Raw genomic sequence first — 21,923 nt, 5'->3', positions numbered from 1 at the left:
ACAAAATTTACATTTTTCTTAGGTACAATGAGTTTAAACGGTAATTTCAACTAATTTGGGTTCCCCGAATCTAAATATGTATGCAATATTTCTATCAGCTTTTGTTATTGAAATGACTTTTGAAAATAAGTAAAAATCTTTAGAGAAGTTTCTGCACTTTTTTTACAAAAACTCAAATCAAAAACATATTATTTAAAAATAAAAGTTTTATATGAATTGATGAGCTTTAAATAGCATCAAGTTTTTTTACACTTTCTGCTGTGATGTCAAAAATACTTGTGATGATATTTCTCCATAATCAGTTATCTATCAATGTTTGATTTTACTAGTAATAAACTCTTTATCACCAAAACTAAATGTGTTCAGCCGAATTTGACAAAATTTCTAGTTTAGGACACTATTTACCAAATCAATAGTTTAAAAAAAATAAGAACCAAAATGGTTATGGTGAAACATGTTTATTGAAAAAACTCTTCCTGAAATGTTTTCAAAAACTAATCTTTTTTGTTTCCATATTGTTTTTTTCAATTTTCAAATAAATTTACCGATTTTTACTGTACAGTTTTTTTTTTCAATTTTCTAATCAACTTGCCGGATTTTTTTAATCAAACTGTTTAAATTTTTAAGACATATATTTTAAAACTGTTTCCTTGTTTTCAAATCCTGAATTTTCGTGTTCTTCAACCATAAGCCTTTAACTCCAAATTTTTAATAATAAAACATAATTTCAACCTTCTGTTCTTTTTCTAGGACCCAATATTTTAATCAAAAGAGACAAAAAACTCAGAGCTTGTAATCTAAAGCTTAAAAACCTGCGATTGCAAATTTAAAAACTTTTCATTAATATTTTTTATATGAAATCATGTTTTTGGATCGATCATGATTTTTAAATTAATTTAAAAACTCTTTAAAAATAAATTTTAATACGCAGTGTTAACTAACTTTGTATTTGATTTGTGCTTTCAATATTAATAACAAAAGTTTTGAACTCATTATTTTAAATTTTTCATCAGTTTTTATCATTCACTTAATTACTCATTTTCTGACATTTTTTTTATTGTCAGTGTAATTGAACTTTTTTTTTTAATTGGCACTTACAGCGGAATTTCTCACTAAACTTCCAGTTAAAAATGAAGAAAAGAATTCCAAATTTAGATGAATAAAAATTGACAATTATTATCATTTTCCTAACATCTATTCATGGTAAGTTTTGTACAAGAATGGACATTTATTTTATAATTCAGATTTATTAAATTTTTAATTTGCTAAGAAATTCTTTTGAAACTAATTTATTTCTAACTTTCTTGACTTATCGAAAATTTGAAACATTCATTGTAATGTGTTTCCAAAATTTGGTTTATCAGTCATTTTTTTAGTTTGTGTGTTGAACATGAGTGGCAAACGGTGTAAGAAAACCCTTTCCTTTTCAATTTTTTTATTTTTGGTCTTGTTATTATTTTTAACTAAATTTTAATTTCGAAAGACCCCCCCCCATAGACGGATCCTTCGCTCAGGCCTGATTTGGTCACATTTTTTGTACTTCAAAGTTACGTTTTTCGTTCTACATAGTCACAATTTGGTCACTTTTTTCGGTCCTCAAAGTCACTATTTGGTCACTTTTTTTCAAATTTTGGTCACTAAAGTCACTACTTTTTCATAGTCAAACCGCTACCAGCCCTGCTATCCGTTGTCGGTTCGATATGCTCTGGAGCAGAGCTGAAGCTTTCAGTAATGGAAGCTTTACTGTGACATTAATTTATGGGAGCCATAACAGGAGGATTTAAATGAGAGCAATTTGAATTTTTCAAACCAAATTGATGGCATAAAGATGAAGATCAACACGATTTGTGTCTATGGTACAATAAATTTGAGTATCTCTAAATTTTTGGAAAGATTTTGGAACGATTAACAAAAAAACAACAACATATAATGTTTGAAAAAATGTGAAAAATCGTATTAAAAAAAATTGATGTACACATCAACAACAACTTTAAAATGACTTCAATGAAAAAATATTAAATTGTGAAATAGCAGTGGGTTAATGGCAGCCGGATCGCCGAGCTGATTCCCGTGTCATCTACTTTCCAAAGGCACCGCTCCGAAGATCTTTCAATGACCAAACGGTGCGCCAACTTCCTGGCTCTCGGCCTTAAGATATCAAACTAGACTCGGCACTACGACACTCCATGGCACCTGATCTGACGATTTTCCATAAAAGTCTTGGCACATCGTTCAACCATGGCTGTAGCACCGCACCAGATCTGACGAACTTCTATTGGTTCCTGGTACGACGACCTTTCAGCGGCTTTCTAGCCTTCGAATTGTTGACCTTGCAATGTATGTAATGGAACCTTGCCTGACGAGCTTTCACTTGTTTCCCGGGCGGCTACTTCCTATTTGCTTCGTTCCGAAGTTATTCCATTGCATTTGAACCAATATCCATCAAATGAGGCTGGGTCATTCGGCCCTTAAGTCATAAGGTCGATAGCCATTTGGCCGATGGACGTTAGGCCGAATGGGTTATTCGACCGACGGTTATCCAGCCGAAGGCTGTTAGACCGAATCGACGCAAAGCCGAAAGGATGTTCAGCCGAATGGTCATTAGGCCGAATTGTCGTTAGGCTGGATAGACGATAGGCCGAATGGTCAGTAAGCCGAATGGTCGTAAGGCCGAATCCACCCTTATATCCATTCGGCCTAATATAGTCATCAGGCCTAACGACCATTCGGACTAGCTACCGTTTGGCATAACAAGCAAAAAAGCGTTAATATGTCTTATAGGTCAAGCATAAATTCGGCCCAACGACCATTCAGCCTAACAACCATTCGACCTAACGACCATTCGGCCTAGCATCCATTCGCCCTTACGAACATTTTGCCTGACGACCAATCAGCCTTCAACCATTCGGCCTCACGACCATTCGGCCTATCGTCCATTCTGCCTGATGACCATTCGGCTTATCATCCATTCGGCCAAATAACTTTCGGCCAAATGTCCCATTTGGCCTATTGTCCTATTCGGGCGAACTTTTTTGTCCGGACCCCCCATCAAATGGCTACGACCCGTCTTGCCTTTCCGGTGGCTTGACGACCTTCTAAAGGCCCTGCTCAATGACTTTCTACGGCCCGACGACCTTCCGCTCCGACATCCTCCCGTTTGGCTCTTAATCCCTCGACCTTTGAAAATGTCGAAACGACTCCTTTCTAACGATCTCCCAATGCACAGTGGTCCAGAAATGATATCTAGCGGAAAACAATGATTTGCGTCTTTTGCATTTGATGTCCAAAATAAAGTTTTAAAGTAATATAATGTAAGTAAAGTAATTTGCAAAACGCTATTAACACATTTTATTTTGCCAAATTATTTTCGTATAGCTTTGTAATTAAGTGTTTGTGGTTATTAAATTTTGAGCGTGTAGTAATTGTATTGATTCGAGCCAAAATTAAGTGTTTAGAGTTAAAAGTGTAAACGTCAAACGCACATGTGAACAACATAAACAAGAATCGGCAAAACAAAATAAAATCGGTGGACATTCAAGTCGACGCCATATTGTAAACGCGTAGTGAAAATCGAAGTTCTTTTAAAAATTGAATCAATAAAAGATATTCGATCGATTTTCGAAGTGAATTCGTGCTGTCGATGAAGTGTTCAAGCGCTAATATATAAAGGAATGAAGAAAAAAAGGGCGACGAAACGGGAGGACAGCTCTTCCAACTAACGGTTCCAAGAAAACAGTCAATCTCCCAACGACTGCCGCAAAAGGAGTTAAGGATAGACCACACAACCAAACAGCACCAAACAACATTACCTCAAAGACCAGTAGCACTTGCAACACCCATCCAGGCGTGGAGGCGAACATTGCGTTTCTCGAACAGGTAGACTACAGCCGCGAAGTTGCTAAACATCGCCTAACAGTAGGAAAAATACTAAGCGAAGCGAACTTCAAGCTTTTCCAAAAAATTAAAATGCTTGAAAAATTCTGCTTCAAAGTAGAGTTTACCAACCCATCGGCCTTCGAGGAGTTTGCAAAAATCAATTTCAGCAAACATAACCTCAAGTTATACTCACCTAAATCGTCCTAAGAGACCATTACCTTCGTTCGAGGTATCCCAATGGAGTACGAGGATGATGAAATACAAAAACACGCAGAATGCGAATTCGTTATTCTAAAGTTGGAACGTATATTGCGGAAAATACAAGAAAACCTCATTCCCACGATGAATGTAAAAATAACCGTGAAGGGACCAAAAGTACCTGACAGATTCATGATCCACGGATGCCCGTTTAATGCGGTTTAAGGAGGTACGTGTTCCCCATAAAACAATGCACTAAATGCTGGAGATTCTGTCACAAAACCAAGCATTGTTCTGGAGCCGAAAGGTGTCCAACATGCTCCAGAACACATGACTAAAGTGGCCAATACTCCAGGATTCTGCATTGTCCTAACTGCAAAGGGGAACACAAACCGTATGACCCCAACTGCCCCGAGAGAAAACGCAAAATAAAAATTAACACAGATATGCGAAGAAAAGGTTTATCATACAAAGAAGCCGTGGAAAAAACACCGAAACTCTATAACAGATTCGAAACCCTGTCAGTAAATGTTGATTTCCCCCCTTTAGAGGAGGACGACAAGCAGTCGAAATTGCTGGATAGCATTTTTGGCTGTAGTAAGTTCCATCTCTAAATCCTAGCAGAGAAAATCCCCTCTCCGGAGCAACATTACGTGAATTACAACGAACAGACCGGTACCTCACTGGCATACAACACTAATTTCATAGAAAGAATAGTAGCGAGCGTCAGGAAGGAACTCATCGAGAACCTCCGGGAAAAAATCTAGCTCAAGCCTCTAGTGGAGCCCCGAAACCAAATGACGGAGAATCTTAATGCCCAACCAACCGGCATACAACTGGATCAGCTGCTATTGAATGTATACAACAAGATAAACGAAATCATCGAAGGTTGCCCAAATGCAGGACCTTCGCCCAGAATTTGGCTGAAGGAGGGTGAAAACTTCCTCATCCAAGATTACACATTGATTTCCAAAAGAAGAGCACTCGGCTTTGGAGGAGTAGACCTTCTTATAAAGAATAACTTTCAATTTATCGAACTAGAAACCCCTTCATTTAATTGCCTCGAAGTAGTGAGCGCGAGACTAACTCGGGGATTCGACCCTATCATGCTGATCTCCGCGTACCTAGCCCCGGACGGAAGCGACTCAAATTTAAGCCTTAGTCAATAAAAATGGACCGTAGGCGGCGTACTTAGACTATTTATTAATTGGCTAACGGGCATACAAGGGCAAATTGTCATCGGAGCAGACCTTAATCCTCACCACGAATCTTTTAGCCCAAAATTTGAAAACTGCTATCGCGGCAGACTATTAGAGGACCTTCTAGACAACTCCAATTTTATCATCCTTAACGATGGCTCTCAAGCAACCGTCAATATCCCTGGAAATCGTGACTCAGCTGTTGACAAAACGCTGGCTACCTCAGGACTAGTTTGCAAAGCCTCTTGGGAGGTGTTTGAAGAGATCAATCAAAATAACCCTATCTAGCGAAGTAACAGTCGTCAATCGAAAGATCACAACAGTTAACCGCGAAAAAGTCGTCGATTATTTGAACAACATAAGACCTCAATTCATATATGACCTAAACGAAATGCAGACAATTTTCGAGGAAGCTATTGAGAAATCTTCGTACACGTTCAAAAATAAAAAACAGAATTTTCTGAAGAAATGGTGGACTGAACTGATTAATGACCTGTACATTGCCAAAAGGGAAGCTTTGCGGATGTACAACAAAAACAAACCGTTAGAAGACTACACGGAACTGGAGAGAACTCGTACGTTGTTTAAAAGGGAATTTAGAAAAGAAAAATGAAAATATGTCAACGATCTTATGAGCAAAATTGATGAGGACACCTCAACGCGACACGTTTGGAATATCGTGAAAGGGGCACTATCAGGAAAAAATAAAAGCAAAGTTCTACTGTCACACGAAGAAGGCAACGAGTTTATGAACTTCTACTTTGGTGGAAAAACTAAATCTATCGTTTGCCCACAGATCCAGCAGACCTGAAATTCTTCGAAATACCACCAAAAGCTAATGAACTACTTGACGTGCTCAGAACCAAAAAAAAATCATGGCCGCTGGAGAAGATCAAATGGCATATGCAATAATGAAGGGTCTCAACTTCGAGCTACAACTCAAGATATGTGAGATGCTAAACGAAGTGTTTATCTCGGAAAACATACCGAGTAGATGGCGTACTACGGAAGTTAAACCTATCTCGAAAAAGATAACAGTCTCTGGCCCTGTCTCGAAAAGACCCATAAGTTTGATGAATGTCAACATCAAACTTATAAATTCTGCAATCAAAAATAGAATCTCAGACATCTGCCTAATAAAGAATCTACTCCCAAAACAAAGTTTTGAATTCAGAAGTAACTGCTCAGCACAAACTTGCATTAACTTTGTTGTAAACACCATTAGAGAATCAAGAGAAGAAAAAAATAGAGTGCATAGTAACCTTTTTAGACGTCTCTAGAGCATTCGACCATGTTAAGATTAACACACTATTAAACCTGTTGGCAAAGATAGATAAGGATTCCTAACAAACTAATCTCTTGGTTGCAAACATACCTAAAGTAAAGAACCCTTATTCTTAAAACTGACACTGACTCAATATAAAGCATGGCACATCAGAAATCTGGACGCACTGTTTATTATACCATAGCGCTCCTAGTTGTCGGATCTGGTATTTTTTGACAGTACTTTGTTCGAAAATGTTTCCTCTATCAGTGCTGAAAATTTCATTACGATTCGTTTTGTTCCAAAAAAGTTACACGTGATAGAAGCCGCGAGACGAAAATTAATTTTGGACACCCACGTTCAAAAACCCGATGTGGTCTGTTTCAAAAATCGTGAAATCTGATTTGAGGAGGCTTCCTGACCAAAAATTTTACGAAGCCACTGGTCGGAGTGATGTCCCCATCTTGAACTTGCTTCGTTTTTGCCAATAACTTTGCAGAAAAGTGTTTGATTTGGCAAGATATTTGGAGCTGCGGTCGAAAACCCCCTGTTTTTTGTGAAAAACAAGACCATGGACTCCGAAATGTACAAGGAAGAGTGCCTGAAAAATGTTTTTTTTTTTCCTTTTGTTAGATCTCACAAAGAACCAGTAAAGTTTTTGCTAGATTTAGCTAGTTGCCAGTACAGCGAAGAGGTACTACAGTGGTATCGGGCCAACTGGTGGATTTTGTCGAAAAGGACATCAACCCACCCAACTGCCCTCAATTCAGCCCTATCGAAAAATTTTGAGCAATTGTTAATCAGAAGATGAAGAAGAATGGTAGGACGACTCGGGCGGGATGCAACAGAGATGAAGAGATTGTGGAACAAAATGGCCGCTGAGGTCAGTGAATAGGGTGTCCAAACTTAGATGAGTGGTTCTCGACGAAAAGTACGAAATTTCATCAAAACAACATCGGAATAATTTTTTTATTATTTTTCCTTAAAAGTGCAGTAAAAACCCTACAAATTGAGCACAAAACATTTTTATTTCGTTTACATAGCTCTGAGATAGACCCGAATTAATGCGTCCAGATTTGTAGTGATCCATGCTTTACAAGGAAGTTCCTTAGGGTCTCCCTCAAGGGTGTCCCTTATCGCCCATTCTGTTTAACCTTTACACAGTTGAACTCCACGAACTCCAAATAGAAGGATGTACTCTCCCTCAGTTTGCCGACTACTTCGCTGTAATCGTGGCAGCTGAAACTATAGGCAGAGCAGCATCCCAAACAAACCTATTTCTGGACAGGATAACTAATAAATAGAACAACTTAGACCTAGAAGTAAACGCGAACACAAAAACAGTATGGAGATCAAAATCAGAGGAACTAACATAGAGATCGCAAACACCTACAAATACCTGGGTTACACGCTTGATAGGTTACTCTTCCACAGAAAGCACATTGAAGATGTTTGTAAACGAGCCAAAATGAAACTGCCTCTCATAAAGATACTATCTGGTAGAAAAAACCACTCTAACCCTGCAACACTTCTTAAAATTTCCAATGCAATCGGACGCAGTCGATTAGAGTATGGTCGTTCTATCTATAGCGGAGCGGCTGACTCTTACCTGACGAAAATACAAACAACGTACAGCACATTCCTCAGAGCCTCGATAGGATATATAAAATCTACACCGATTCACGTGATGCTATCCGGGACGGGCCAACTTCCAATGATGGAAAGAATTGAACATCTAACGAAAGGAAAGAAATTCACCAATAAGCGGAGGCATATTCAAGAGTCGATCGAACCAAACTATTATGAAGACTCTTCAAGCAGTAGACATCCTTGAAGTCTTTCGTCATGCGGAAAAGAAGACCTAGACATCTGGAGGCTTTGTCGACGATGTAGTTAGTGTGAATCTTGAAATTCAACCGTGCGTCAAGAATCACGCCAAGTTCCAAGATGATAAATGGCTGATAACGGGAGCCGCTTGCGGGAAAACGAAATTACTGCGCATTTACTACGATTCAAGGGAAGGCAATTGACATCACACCAAGAGGCGAAGAGGTTAAACTGGCTCTGTAGAAAGTTTACATCCATAGTTTCAGGTCATCAGCATACGCTAGTTTTGGACCATCAAGGAGCAACAGCACGTCGTTGAAGTATATCAAGAATATTATTGGTCCTAGATGACTTCCTTGAGGCACTCCGGATTTGGCAGAGAATTTACTGGAAAATAATTCACCTATTCGAATAATGAGTTTTCGTCTAACTAGGTAGCTGCGGAACTATTCCTGTAAAGACCTGCAGATACCAATACGATCGAGTTTTTTGATGGCTATGTCATGGTTCACCTTGTCGAAAGCAGCTGACAGGTCAGTGTAGATGACGTCGGTTTGAGATCCCATGGCAAAACTGTCTTGCACAGTAGATGTGAATGTCAACAGGTTTTTAGTCGTAGAGCGCTTAAGCATAAATTCATGTTGTTCATTTGAAAAATAAGGCTTGCAATACGAAAAAATGGGTTCCAAAACAACCAGCTCGAAAAATTTACCTATCGCACATAAGGCAGGAATGCCACGATAGTTGTTCACATTTCGTCTGTCCCCTTTTTTGTGCACCAGAAACATGTAGGCCTCTTTCCATATGGATGAGAACGTAGACTCATCTAGTGAGGCAATCTTTCGACCATCGTACGTACGCATGATTTTCCGGTCCAAAGTTTTGTCCTTCGGACCCTTGTTCTGTCTATCTGCCCAGAAATGTACTTCTTTCATTTTTGCCAACAGACTCAGCGAAATCTTTGGAAAAATACACCATTTGTGCACAACAATATTTCACAATTCCGGCAAAATGCATCTCATTTTCACGAAAATTATGAAAACTGGAGCTCACGATACACAAAGGTTTAAGTTGAGCTTTTTCCTGCTCACATGAAAAAATTAAAAAAAACACCGTGTTGTATCTCCTAGTTACGACGAGCGATAAAACTAATTAATTTAATCATCCGTATACAGCACTTTTTCTGCGGAATTCCAACGTCAATCATTTCCAGAATTATTGAAACTGCATATGAATGTTGCTAGTTGACAGCGGTAGCAAAAATTTTATAATGTTTGTGCTCACAAAACGTCATATACCTACGGATACGGGTTGCTGCTGCAATAAAACCTTTTGTTACAATGGTAGAAATTTGATCTCTCACTGAAACCGTCAGACAGGAGCTGAGTTGATAACACGAAAACGAAAACTATTTCAGAGAAACTTTTTTTACAGTCGAGATCCCATCGAGAGAGGCGTATAAAATATCAATCCCGTATATGGTGGGGCGTAAAAAAAGAATCAGTCTACCTCCAACCCACAGTAAAATTCTGATATATATTCCGGCCGAATCACACCGCCGCGAATAATCATGTTTGAAAAAGATTGTTTTGTGGCTTTTGCGCCTCGTTGTCTGCACCAGAAGCTGGAGGCGAAGGCAAAGGGTATCCTACCTCATGCGGAGTCCGTAGAAAGTACTTGGCGTGAGTACGTGAGCAAAGTTTGTAAAGTGTGTGCGAGTAAAATTATTCATTTCGCACTTTCTAGGACCCGAGGGAGGCAAAAAGTGGGGGGAAGTTCTGAGTGTTGATGTTTGATATGCAATACTTTTTTTTAGTCGGAAAAGAAACAGAAAAAGCTCGTAAAAAGTTTCCCCCCACACAGCATATTGAAACTTTTTTCCTTTATTTAGTGATGATGGCAAAGCAATTGCTTTTCCCCATATATGCGAGGGCGTAAAACGTATGTCGGTATTACTGCAGTTTTGTTTGATTTGTTAAGAATTTAGATGACTTCTGCCTCCCTCTATGTTCATGAAACCGTAGCCATAAAAGCGGAAACAAGGTAAATTTTTCTTACTGAAAATAAAACCACGAAAAGTTATTCAATGATATTCTAGGTAGAGCACTAAATTGGACTTTAGTTCCACAGAATAACCAAATGGGTAAATTGAGCATGAGAAGGCATGCAAACAGGTAGTTTACTCACAACTCACAACTAGTCACAACATTCCCCACAAGTATCATATTTGTCAACAAGTGTCAAACAATTCGACCGGCCAGCTGATCGTTCATGCTAACTGAAAATTCAGAAATTTTTGCAAAAGAGCTAGTTGTTACAAATAAGGCCGAATTTTCCTCTTGTCAGTCGGTCTCGATAGAAGACATTTCTATTTTTATTTGCTTAAAAAGGGTCCAATGAAGAAAATTCAAACGATCACTATTATGCAACAGATGATACAGCTGCTTGAGACTTCTGTGGATGATAAAAACTACTGGTTGAAACTTCTGTTTCTGAAAAAAGCTTTTTTGGTTCGAAACTATTGCTGATACGAAATGAAGTTAAGAAAATTAAGTATTTTTTAAGGAAAACTTAGTTACAGCGGATTTAGACTTCAAATTTTAACCGCGGATTGAGACTTCTGCCAACTGAAAACCGATCAATGCAGATTTGGACTTTTAATTCTAAGACCATTCTTTTTAGTATGCTATTCAGCCTTATGATCAGGTCGCCCTAACGTACTTCGGCGTATAACGACTTTTGCTCGTGTTAGTCGTTACGCCGAAGTACGTTAGGGTGGTCGCTTGAAATATGAAAATTATATACGTAAAATCATTCCTGAATATCTAGAATTTGAATATCTAAATTCGGATATAGTTTTAATTATTTCATACGGCAAGAAAGCACTGAAAATTCGGGTGCAATCTAACGCTGAACTAAAAAAAGAGATGAAATTTTAAAATTTAAAAACATCGCGTAAAGTAGTTAACTTTGAAAAATTGTAGTAAATTCGAGAATCTGAATACAACAAAATGTTAGAATTAGACTAAATTTGGTAGTAATTTTTTTTAAACTTTACCACCCCTCAAACAACCTTTATTAGCAAACGAATGGAAAGTAGGTCTTTCAGACCACTTTTTTTAACTTTTTGTGACCCTTTCATAAAAAAAATTCAATTTTTTTTTCTTGATTTTATTATACAGACCATAACTTAAGCTTTCATATGCATAGGATAGATATTTTTTTTGAGTATGTAATGTACGAGCTGGAATAATTTTTCTGAGGCATGTTTTTTCGGATTTTTTCCTTTTCCGCTAAATAACGGGAAAACTAGTAGCTTTAGCTGTATATAATGCTCTAAACATATTTTACTGACATTACAAGGTTTCTAGTGATATAAGTTCATATGAAATTCATAATAATTCAAACGACTTAGATAGATTTTACTTACACTCTAAGTCGGAAAAGGAAGTTATTTTGTCCAGGCTTCCATGGTTGGTCCATAAAAAAAAAGTAAAAATGCAATATTAAAGAACTTTTAAAATCATTTAGGGTCCCCGAAAAAAAATTTTTTTTTTAAGTTTCTGAAAAAAGTGACAAGCATTCAAATTTGCAATAGTGTCAAATTGACACTCTAATGCGGATGAGGGTTAAATGAAAAAAAAAAAAACAGATTGAGTCTACTGCTCGAGAAAGAAAACCCCCAAGCTGATATAGGCTTCGGTTGATAATGGAGATTAAACAACGGATTGTGTCTTCTGCTCTTTGTAACAATGAAACCAATCTCAAAATGTTGCTAATAAAAATGCACAACTACAGTTTGAGACCTATTGTTAGTTGAAAATATTGAACGGGATTGAGTCTCCTCAGGTACTATCGGCTTCTGAGAAATTTTGGGGACAGAACACTAGCGCCAAAATAATATTGACGAATAAGACTTTAACCATTAATTTGAAAATTTTAACAGCATGCTTTGGAGTTTTTGTTTACACCACAATCTATAGGACATTCTGGTGCTTTACGTCAACTTTCTTCAACGATAACCGAACTCCGACTCGGGCTAACGCCGTCAAAGTGCTAGTGTAAGTTTGAAATGAAATCTCAGTATCATGATATAGTTTGGAAAATTTAGACCACGTGAGCGATTTCGTTTTGGGATAGGAGTGATTCGATTTTCAATTAAATATTGCAGCAAAAACGATCCGGACTTCAGCGCTTCTCGGAAAAGGCCCCTTGACGTTCGATCTTAATACCAACCTGAATACGTTGTTGAACTGGAGTGTGAAGCAGCTGTTCCTGTATCTGACGGCCGAATACCAGACGGAACAGAACGAGCTCAATCAGGTGGGACAAAATGATCCTGCGAGGCGAAAATGCCCTGCTGGACTTCAAGAACATGAACACCAAGTACACCTATTTTTCTGGGACAATGGAAATGGTTTGAAGTAAGTTTCGAACTTTAAAGAGATTTTTGAGAGAGTTTTTCAGAGGTCACCAGAATGTGACGTTGACCCTTGCCTTGAACATCGTTCCAAATGCAGGACTGCTTCCGAATTTAATTGTTCACGGACATCAGACGATCAAGTTCCCGGAAACCTACACGCCGTCGGCGGTCTAAAGAACTAAAAAATGGACACAAAAACGCCTACAAGAGCTTATCGAAGATTATAAAAGAGCTAAAAAAAACGAATCGATAATAAACCAAGTCACCAAAGGATTCGTTTTCAGCCGAACTGAGCTGACGATGCAGCATTTCCATTCATCCCATTCTAATTGTTTTGTTTTTTGTTTTCAAATTGGAGCAAACATCAATCATCAATGAAAAAACCAAACTTCAGGAACATCTGGTCGAAATGATCCCTAGAACCGTGTGCACTTCTTTCTTAGTTCTTCAGATATGTATGTTTAGATAAAAGTAAAAAAAAAATCGAAATAAAATAAAATTTGAAATCACTGGACCGTTCAGCTTGAATTTTCACTATAGTTAGATAATTGTAGTCACACAAATTCTGCCGGCTATGTCATGATCAATGACTGCTTTAAAAACATGATGATAATTTAAATTGTTTTGTTTTGCTTTAATTGCCGCTTGTCTGGTCGTATGCCTTTTTGAATCTGAGAATCTAAATTACCTTCAAATATATTGAATCTCGGCCTTAAAGTAAAGAGATCGAATTTTAAACAAACTTCATAAATTTCGCAGTTGCAAAACCAACATGGTCACCTCCTATATATACACACCATGGTTGTTTCGTCGGTCAAATGCAAAACTTATGTGTTTGCAAGCTTGAATACAAGTTGAAAGCTTGAAGACTTTTTCATTGGTGGCAGCACCGTAAACAAAGAGATGATGTCCCAGACTACTTGTTCGAAAAACTATGCAGCCGGGTATCTTGATAGAATATAATATCTTTGGTCTCCTGCATGAAAGAAATATATTGCAACGGAATCACAGCAAACTGAGACTTCTGCTGGTCGTTGAAAATTGCTGATATTAGACATATCGAAGAAATCTGTGTTGCCCAATTGCAAAACTACACACATTGTGTACCTGCTTTTTACAAGTACTCTTAACAGTTTATAGAAGGTCAAGAAACTTCAGGAATCCGAGTGGTCATCAGAACTGTGCAATGGAAAGGCCGCTGAGCCGAAGCTAGTGGAAGGTCATCTGACAGGAAACCAGTCGTTTCCTCGAACTGGAAAGCAGAGAAAGTTGTCGCTTCAGGGATCTATCGAGAGATCTCTGGACCAGTGCCATTGAGAGCATCAGACCATAAAACCGAAGCAAGTTTCCCGAACAGGAAATCTACCAAGGAGTTTATGAAGACCATTCAAAAGTTTGTCAGAATGAAGCCTAACTGAAAGGACATCACATCGATCGGTAATCTGCTGGAAGGTCCTCTGACCTAATTCATTGAAGGTTCACTGATCAGGGAGGGGTTTCATTGAAAGATCGTCGGAGTCGTCAAACTGGGAACCAGTTCAAACTCGAGCTATGGGAAGGTCGTTAGACAGGGAGCAAGTGGAAGGTCGTTGGACTGGCTTCCATGGAAGGCTGCCGTGCCTGGAAACCATTGGCAGGTCGTTAAACTTGAAGTAATGGATGGTCGACGAACCTGTGCTACGGAGTTTGGCGATAAAGAATCATAGGAAGAGGTCGAAACGGAAATCCACCTAGATGATTTCGAAAGCCATTTGAATGGTCGTTAGACCAGATGGTAAATGAAAGGTCGCTGAGCCAGTTCGTGTCGAAGCAAAGTCGTCGGACCAGGATGCTTTTTGGAGGGTCTCTATCAACAAAACCAAAAAAAAAGAAGACAGGGAGATATCAAAGATATTCTATTCTATCAAGATACCCGGCTGAATAGTTATTCGAACAAGTAGTCTGGGACGTTAACTTTTTGTTTACGGTGCTGCCATCAGCGAAAAAGTCTTCAAGCTTCCAACTTGCATTCAAGCTTGCAAACACATATTGCCTTTGACCGACGAAACATCCAAGGTGAGTATATATAGGAAGTGTAACCGAATGTCGGATTCCCAAATCAGTCAGTTAGTTTTGCAAAAATGAATCTCTCCAGTTCAAGGTCGATATTCAAATGTTTTGAGGGTAAAGACAAGCGGTCATCAGAGCAAAACCAACCAATTTAGAATTATTATCATGGTTTTTTAAAGCAGTTATTCGTTAGTCATAGCAAAGACGGTAGAATTTGTGTTACTTAATACATTTAACTATAGAGAAAATTCATATTGTAAGGTCCGTGCTTTCAAATTTAAATTTATTTCGAACATTTTCTCCTTTCAACTAAACATACATGATTGAAGAAGTAAGGATAAAGTGCACACGGTTCTAGGGAACATTTCGACCAGATGTTCCTGTAGTTTGTTTTTTTTATTGATGATGGATGATGTTGAGATAGGCAGCTCCAATTTGCAAACAAAAATATTAATAATCAGAATGGAAAAAATGTAAATGCTGCATCGTCGTCAGCCGCAGTTCGGCGAAAAACGAATTCTTTGGTGGCTTATTTTAGTATCGATTCGTTTTTCTTTGAGCAATTTTCTAATCACCGATAAGCTCTTGTAGGGGTTTTGTGTATTTTTTTTAAGTTCTTCTTCTAAGTTTTTGCAAGCTTAGTTTAGATCGGCGATGGCATGAAGGATTCCATGAGCAAATACATTCGGAAGTAGTTCTGCACTTTGAACGATGTTCCAAGAAAGTGTCAGCGTCACGTTCTGGGAGCCGCTGAAAAATTAAAAGATCGAGAACCAATAATCTCTTAAAAGTTAGAAATTCACTTCAAACCATTGCCATCGTCCCAGAATAAGGACTTAATGTTCATGTTCTTGAAGTCCTGCAGGGAGTTTTCGCCTCGCAGTATGATTTTGCCCCGTTTTATTCCGTCTGGTCAAATACAAGAATAGCTGCTTCACGCTCCAGTTGAACAACCTTGAGACCGAACGTCAGGACGCTCAGATCGTTCTTTTCTCGGGAAACAGTTCAGAACGTTTTTGCTGAAAGATTTAATCGAAAATTGAATCACTCTCATCCCAAATCAAAAATGCTTACGTGGTCTTTTTTCTCAATAATATCGTGTAGTTGAGATTCCATTTCAAACTTACACTAGCCCTTTGACGGTGTTGATCCGAGTCGAAGTTCCGTAATCGTTGAAGAAAGTTGACGCAGAGCAGCAGAACGTTCCATCGATTGTGATGTAAACAAAAACTCCAAAGCATGCAGTTGAAATTTTCGAATTAATGGTTAAAGTCTAATTCGTCAATATTATTTTGGCGCTAGTGTTTTGTCCCCAAAATTTCTCAGAAGCCGATAGTACCTGGAGATATTCAACTCTGACAAGGAATTTCCCCCTCAGTTGAGCATAAGCCACTTTATGGCCCGCCTGTATTACGATGGTATGGTAAATAGGTGTTTTTTGTGACGCAACGCGGACAATGTGAAGGCTAACTAATAGTACTTGTAGTGCTTTCTGCAGAGTGTCCGACGTGGTGAGCGTCATGTCCATCTGGGTCTTGTAAGAGGAAGATATCTTCTGCTACGAGCACAGGCACACGCCCGATGTGCGGAAACATGCCAACTGGCAACACCAGTGGAACAGCTCGGAATGCGTCCAGTGATCCCTAATGTTTGATTTTGGATGGAACGGAAACATGGCGAGGTGGATTTCTGCATGACGCAGCTCTTGACTGGTTACGGATGCTTCATGCAGTACCACCATCGGTTAGGACATGTGGCTTTGCCATTCTGTCCAACCGGCTGTGCACAGTTGAGACACTAGAGCACGTAGTGTTCAACTGGCCAAGGTTCGAAGAGGTACGCATTAACATGCTTACGGCCTATGGACCCGATACGACAGTCGACAGCATATCGTGCAGAGGATAGTGAGGATGGGTTCACCCGGATCATGACTACCCTGTAGAGAAGTTGGAACCAGCACCAGTCCGTAATCGGTGTAGGGTGACTTTTTCGTCGGGGAGCATCTGAGTAGAGGTGCGTGCGAACCTAGCAGTTAAGCATACAGAGATAAGACTACCTTCTGCGTATGCCGAGCTCTTGGTACGACGTGTACGTGTGTAGGATATCTCCAACGTTACCGTCGCGAAGTATCCGAGTAGAACGCACCCTCTGCAACGGAGGCTGCGGATATAAGACTTGACTTTCTCCGCAGTCGAACTCGTAAGAAGAAGAGTATTCACGACGCGGAATACTCTCGGGCAGAGTGACATCACGGCATCGGCGGGTGAGGCACTCGAGTCGATGTAGATGACTTCTTGGCCAGTGATAGGCGCCTGTCCAGGATAAGCTGCTCTCGATCGGCACACGGACATGCAAAGAGGAGAAGGCCTCGAGCCAAACCAATCTGAGCCAAGACCTCAAGACGTTAGAAAAGAGGTCATTGGTCTCGAACAGAGGCGGAGCGCACGATATTCGTGGTAACCCAGCGAGCCTCGAGTAACGAGTAAAGGCCGGACCTCAAGTCGTCAGAGGAGAGGTCCTTAGTCTTGAATTGTAACAAGAGGAAGGGTATATATACTGGGGTTTTGACTTGAAACCGAGTAAGCCGATAAGCGCAGAAGCACGGACTTGGTCTCCATCAAGGGTACAGCAATCGTTGCAGGTCCGGTTGAGAATTATGGCCAGAGGTTCCAGGTGGACTTTATGCCGTAGGGGTACATAGTATCTAGAGTCACCCAATTGCACCCATGGACCTAAGGTAGCATACTGGGGAGACGCGGTGGCTCGCCGTGGCTTTGAATGTAATCCGTAAAAAGGATTTTCTACCTAGGTGATAAACTAATAAAGAGTGTCCGACATGCGATCGAATCATCTAGAGAAAATAACGCCATAAGATAAAAGCATCTTATGGAGAGAGTATCCAAGAGCCCCGGGAGACGAAGCTCCGAGTATAGAACAAGAGAACTCATCACTTCAGCAAAGGAAACGAGTTCCGAAACGTAAAAGAAAACCAAAGAAAGACGCCGGACATTATTCACTTAAGTTTTAGTTTAACTAGCAATTTTGTATGCAAAAAGATTGAGTAATCAAGCGAATGGAACAGACTGATTCCACGATTATTTGATACCTCTCACTTCTTCCAGTGGGTATTTGTGAAAGGGGAAGAGCAGAAGGCTTTCATATTATATTTTTCACAAATGAGGCAAATGAAATCAAATTTGGTAGGCTAGGGTATTTGGATAAGGCAAAAAATAATCTCAATTTGCAGAAAGATAGATGGGTGCCACATCTGAAGCTAATTAAAATATTTTGTGGAAATTTGCCTCGTTTATCTCGTTCCAAGTTTAGTATCCACAATGCACTCATGTGGATTTCCGGATCAGCTGATCACGTGAACTCAATCAAAAATGTCTACCTAACAGCAAGCAACATCTTCCATTCTCTTACTTTTGCTTTTGCTCTCTGTACATTTCCTATATACATAGAATCTATCCCAGGTGATGGATTCAATTTCCAAATAGAATAATGATAGACAGAAGTACAACATTCTCAAGCGTTTTCTGAAACATACGAACGAAACGTTTGTTTCGCCAGTCGACACACTGAAAGACAGCCATTCATCTGCCAGCTCGAATCCGTTCCTCAATTGCTAAATTAAATGTTACGGTTGTCAGATGAAATAATTCTTGATTATGGACAACGAGAAACGGTGTCGATTTTGCAAACGACTTTGAATTTCGTTGATAGAATTCAGGTTCGTGAGTCAGTCTACTTTTGAAGATTTTATGTTATAAACTGTAATTAGAGAGGGCTCCTCAATGTGTTATCCATTCGCCACGTTCTTATTTCCCCTTTAAAAATAAACTTGAGAAATTACTCGGAACTCCTCCTAACATCTATTTGCATGAAAAGCATTCAAAAATGTAATCACTTGAAGCATAACAAAATTTGTAGTGAGAGAGTGAAAAGTATTTCCCATCCCCTATACCACAACAGTTGACGTAAACAGTTAACCTGGGAAAATTAATGAAGACAACTGTTTTTCCTTTCCTGTGAAAGCATAGAGACTGAGGGTTTTGAATGGAGTTGTTTCTCTTATGAATAGTTATTGACAATAGCCATCCACAAACCAATTAGCATCGAACGAGAAAGAAACATGATTATTTCCTACTAAATATAGCCTTCAAAGCTTCATCATTGGAAAAATGAAATTTTACATCGATGACAAATCGAAACGAATCGTAGCTCGTTGAATGTTGTGCCGCTGTAAATCCCTAATTACCATTCACAATAACGTCTACATGTTACCTTTCAGTAGGTTTTATGGTGTGGTATGACTGGAACAATTGTCCCACTTTCTTTTTACTTTGAACATTGTCAACGGTAACAAACAATAACTAGGTTTTTAAATGGCAATAGTGATAACAGGTTAAGCGATTCAGACCCTTAATTTTATTGTTTTTTTCTTATATTTAGCTTCAGTTCTATTAACTAAACAAATTGTTTACCATGATTATTCCGAATTTTGCATGTCTGTAGTTCATTGAACTAAAAATTGCATCGTAACACGTCCCAGGCAAACAAATTAAAGTCTGCCATTGGTGATGAAATTGTCAGGGATCAAATGTTTTGACAAGGGACTTGAAACGTCCGCCAATGACGGTGAGCTTTTTCTCTGAAGAAATTTCAACCTTTTTAAATTTTTCTTTTTTTTTTCTATTTAAACTTCTCTGATGCTACTCTGTTTGTTTGGGTAAGGTTTCGATTTTTATTTGCTGTTGTTTAAGTTTACCGGCCGGCAGTTCTGATTTGAAGCTAAGATCCCAAATTCTGAGAATTCACTGAAATAATTTGAAAACCAAAATGAACTGATTGGATTGTGTACTATGCTAATCAGCATGAGACGGTAAACCAATTTTACTTTCAGTCTCGTTTGGGACGTTGGCCAATGGCATCGTTGTATGTTCGTAAAAGGACCCTCTTTTTGTGTCGAATCAGACGAAATTCTGAGTAATTTTGAAGATGCGACCTTGACAAGACAGTAAGAAGAGCGTCCGGAACGTGCCTTTCAAATTTAACAACAACAAAAATTAAACCGGTGTCATGTTTAAGTATTCTCTAGCTGTGATAAACTAGATCAAACAGAAAGTTTGCGATTTCAATTGAACCGTTGTGAAATATCTGTAATCTAAGCCAGCTATAGGCTGTTAAAATAGGTGTCAGGTCGGATTGCCTCCTGGTGAGTCTACAGCTTACAATTTCTAGTCTAAGATTGCCAGATTTTTTTCAGCACGTATCCAGGCCGGATAATCCTGGCTATTTTATCTTAAAACCTGGCATAAATATAAATGTATTGCAAAAATCTTGTGTGAACATCCTCAGAATCCAGAGACATTGCACATTGACAAAAAGTTCGCAAAACAGCTATCTTTGAAAATTCGTCAAAAATTCTGTGTTTCGTTTTCTGAAAATCTAAAGATGCAAAAATGTGCCAAATTACATCAACTTTTCAATCCTCTTTTCAAAATTTATCTGGTATGACTTAAACCATTTTGACGGTACTTCAGCTTTCTTGGACACACAGTTATTTTTTTGAGCATTCTGTAGCTTATCTACAGTCTTTTTCCGAAGCATAGTATTTCGAATTTTTTTTCTTAGACTTTGAATAACGGAAAACTGAAGTGTTGTAGGAGGTGAATATTGTCTAAAACGTATTTGAGTTACATTTCGAAGTTTCTAAAACTATAAATTTGGTAAAAATTGGTCGAGAAACAAGAGAGATTAGCGAGGATGTTACTAGCCGCTGAACTTCCAATAGTGTCATATTGACACTCAAGAGCAGATTGGGGTTAAGATCGCTTGAATTAGCTTTTTCGTATTCACTGATTTTGTATGGATCTTTGCCGTGTCCAAAGACCTATTCTGGCTTACTGTTCTTTGTTATTTTATGTCAAAATTTCATTGAGAAAAATCACTCAAAACTATTTACTGCTGTGTCATATTTGTAGTTATTTGGCTATGCCTTATGCATTTTAAGGATGAGAAATGAAAATAACCTGTCGATAATTCTGTCTTACCAAGGAAAACACCACTGATCAATAAGGCTGTTAACACTTTTGAAGAACAGATCGGTTGGTGTAGTTACGTTTATGAGCCACCACTACCTGAAACCGAGCAATTCAAAGTCAGCAAAATGAAAGTACCCAACTGGCCTTGGCCAAGGAATCAAGCGCGGATTGTTTGAGCCCAAAAAGCTGCACGAATGGAAATGCCTGCTGAACCTGATTCAAAATGTTACTTGAGCAATTGTATGATCATATTTGTTCTCGTTTTTTTTTTTAATTTATTTCTTAGTAGGTGTTCGGAATGCTTGTAGGAAGAAGTCCTTGCAATCTTCGTAAATAAATTGTATTGTTAAGATCAAAGCTGGAATTTTGACACAGCATGTTAACTAAGTTTTGGTAACTTACAATTAGTTCCCGATCCTCGTGCAGATGTCTTATGCAAAGAGACTTTTGTTATATCTGCTACCGTAGATCTATTGCATACAGTTGGTTTTAGTTTGTAAATGGATATAAATAAGTATGCTTTAGTGACTTACAATCTGGTTGACTGAACTGATTCTTTTCCGATGCTGTATGCGAATTCTAACCTGAACTATTCTGCACCAACTGTAGGAAATTTGGTGTTAGTGATCATTTGTTTTTAATTTCACTTGAAAACTTACTTTCTGTGATGATCAACCGTACTGTGATAATTACAACTATCTGTGATACTTTTTACTTTAGGTTAAGAAGGAATTTTACTGTGATGATAATTATTTGTAAGTTTTAAAGTAGGATAATCAATTGAGCACGTTTCTTGTAACAAAGTATAACTTATATTTCTATCGAGATTTTCTATTTTCTTCCTGTTTGCCTCACCTCAACATTCGCTGTCAAAACTTAGCTCACCCACTTCTCATCAAACTTTTTTGCTGTGTTTTTTTACACATTTCATGGTCAATTTTCTAGCTCCAAATGAAAATTCAAACTTTGAGTATTAATTATTCCACTACATTCATCAATGAAAGTGATGTACTTGCAAAAATAATTCAATATTTTAGTTC

General features: G+C 38.5%; 1 protein-coding gene and 2 pseudogenes across 2 annotated transcripts in view; 2 read left to right on the top strand and 1 right to left on the bottom strand.

The window, feature by feature from the left end:
* The window catches only part of LOC129750874 (G-protein coupled receptor dmsr-1), a 477,126-nt gene that overhangs the window by 374,312 nt on the left and 80,891 nt on the right, over nucleotides 1-21,923 (top strand). The gene's annotated exons all lie outside the window — the stretch shown is intronic.
* LOC129752569 (signal peptidase complex subunit 3-like) lies at nucleotides 5,665-12,961 on the top strand (annotated as a pseudogene).
* LOC129752568 (signal peptidase complex subunit 3-like) lies at nucleotides 15,475-15,832 on the bottom strand (annotated as a pseudogene).

This window comes from Uranotaenia lowii, chromosome 3 (assembly GCF_029784155.1).
Source record: "Uranotaenia lowii strain MFRU-FL chromosome 3, ASM2978415v1, whole genome shotgun sequence".
Classification (NCBI taxonomy): Eukaryota; Metazoa; Arthropoda; class Insecta; order Diptera; family Culicidae; genus Uranotaenia; species Uranotaenia lowii.
Note: the sequence above shows the minus strand (reverse complement) of the source record. Positions and strands in the feature narration are given on the sequence as shown.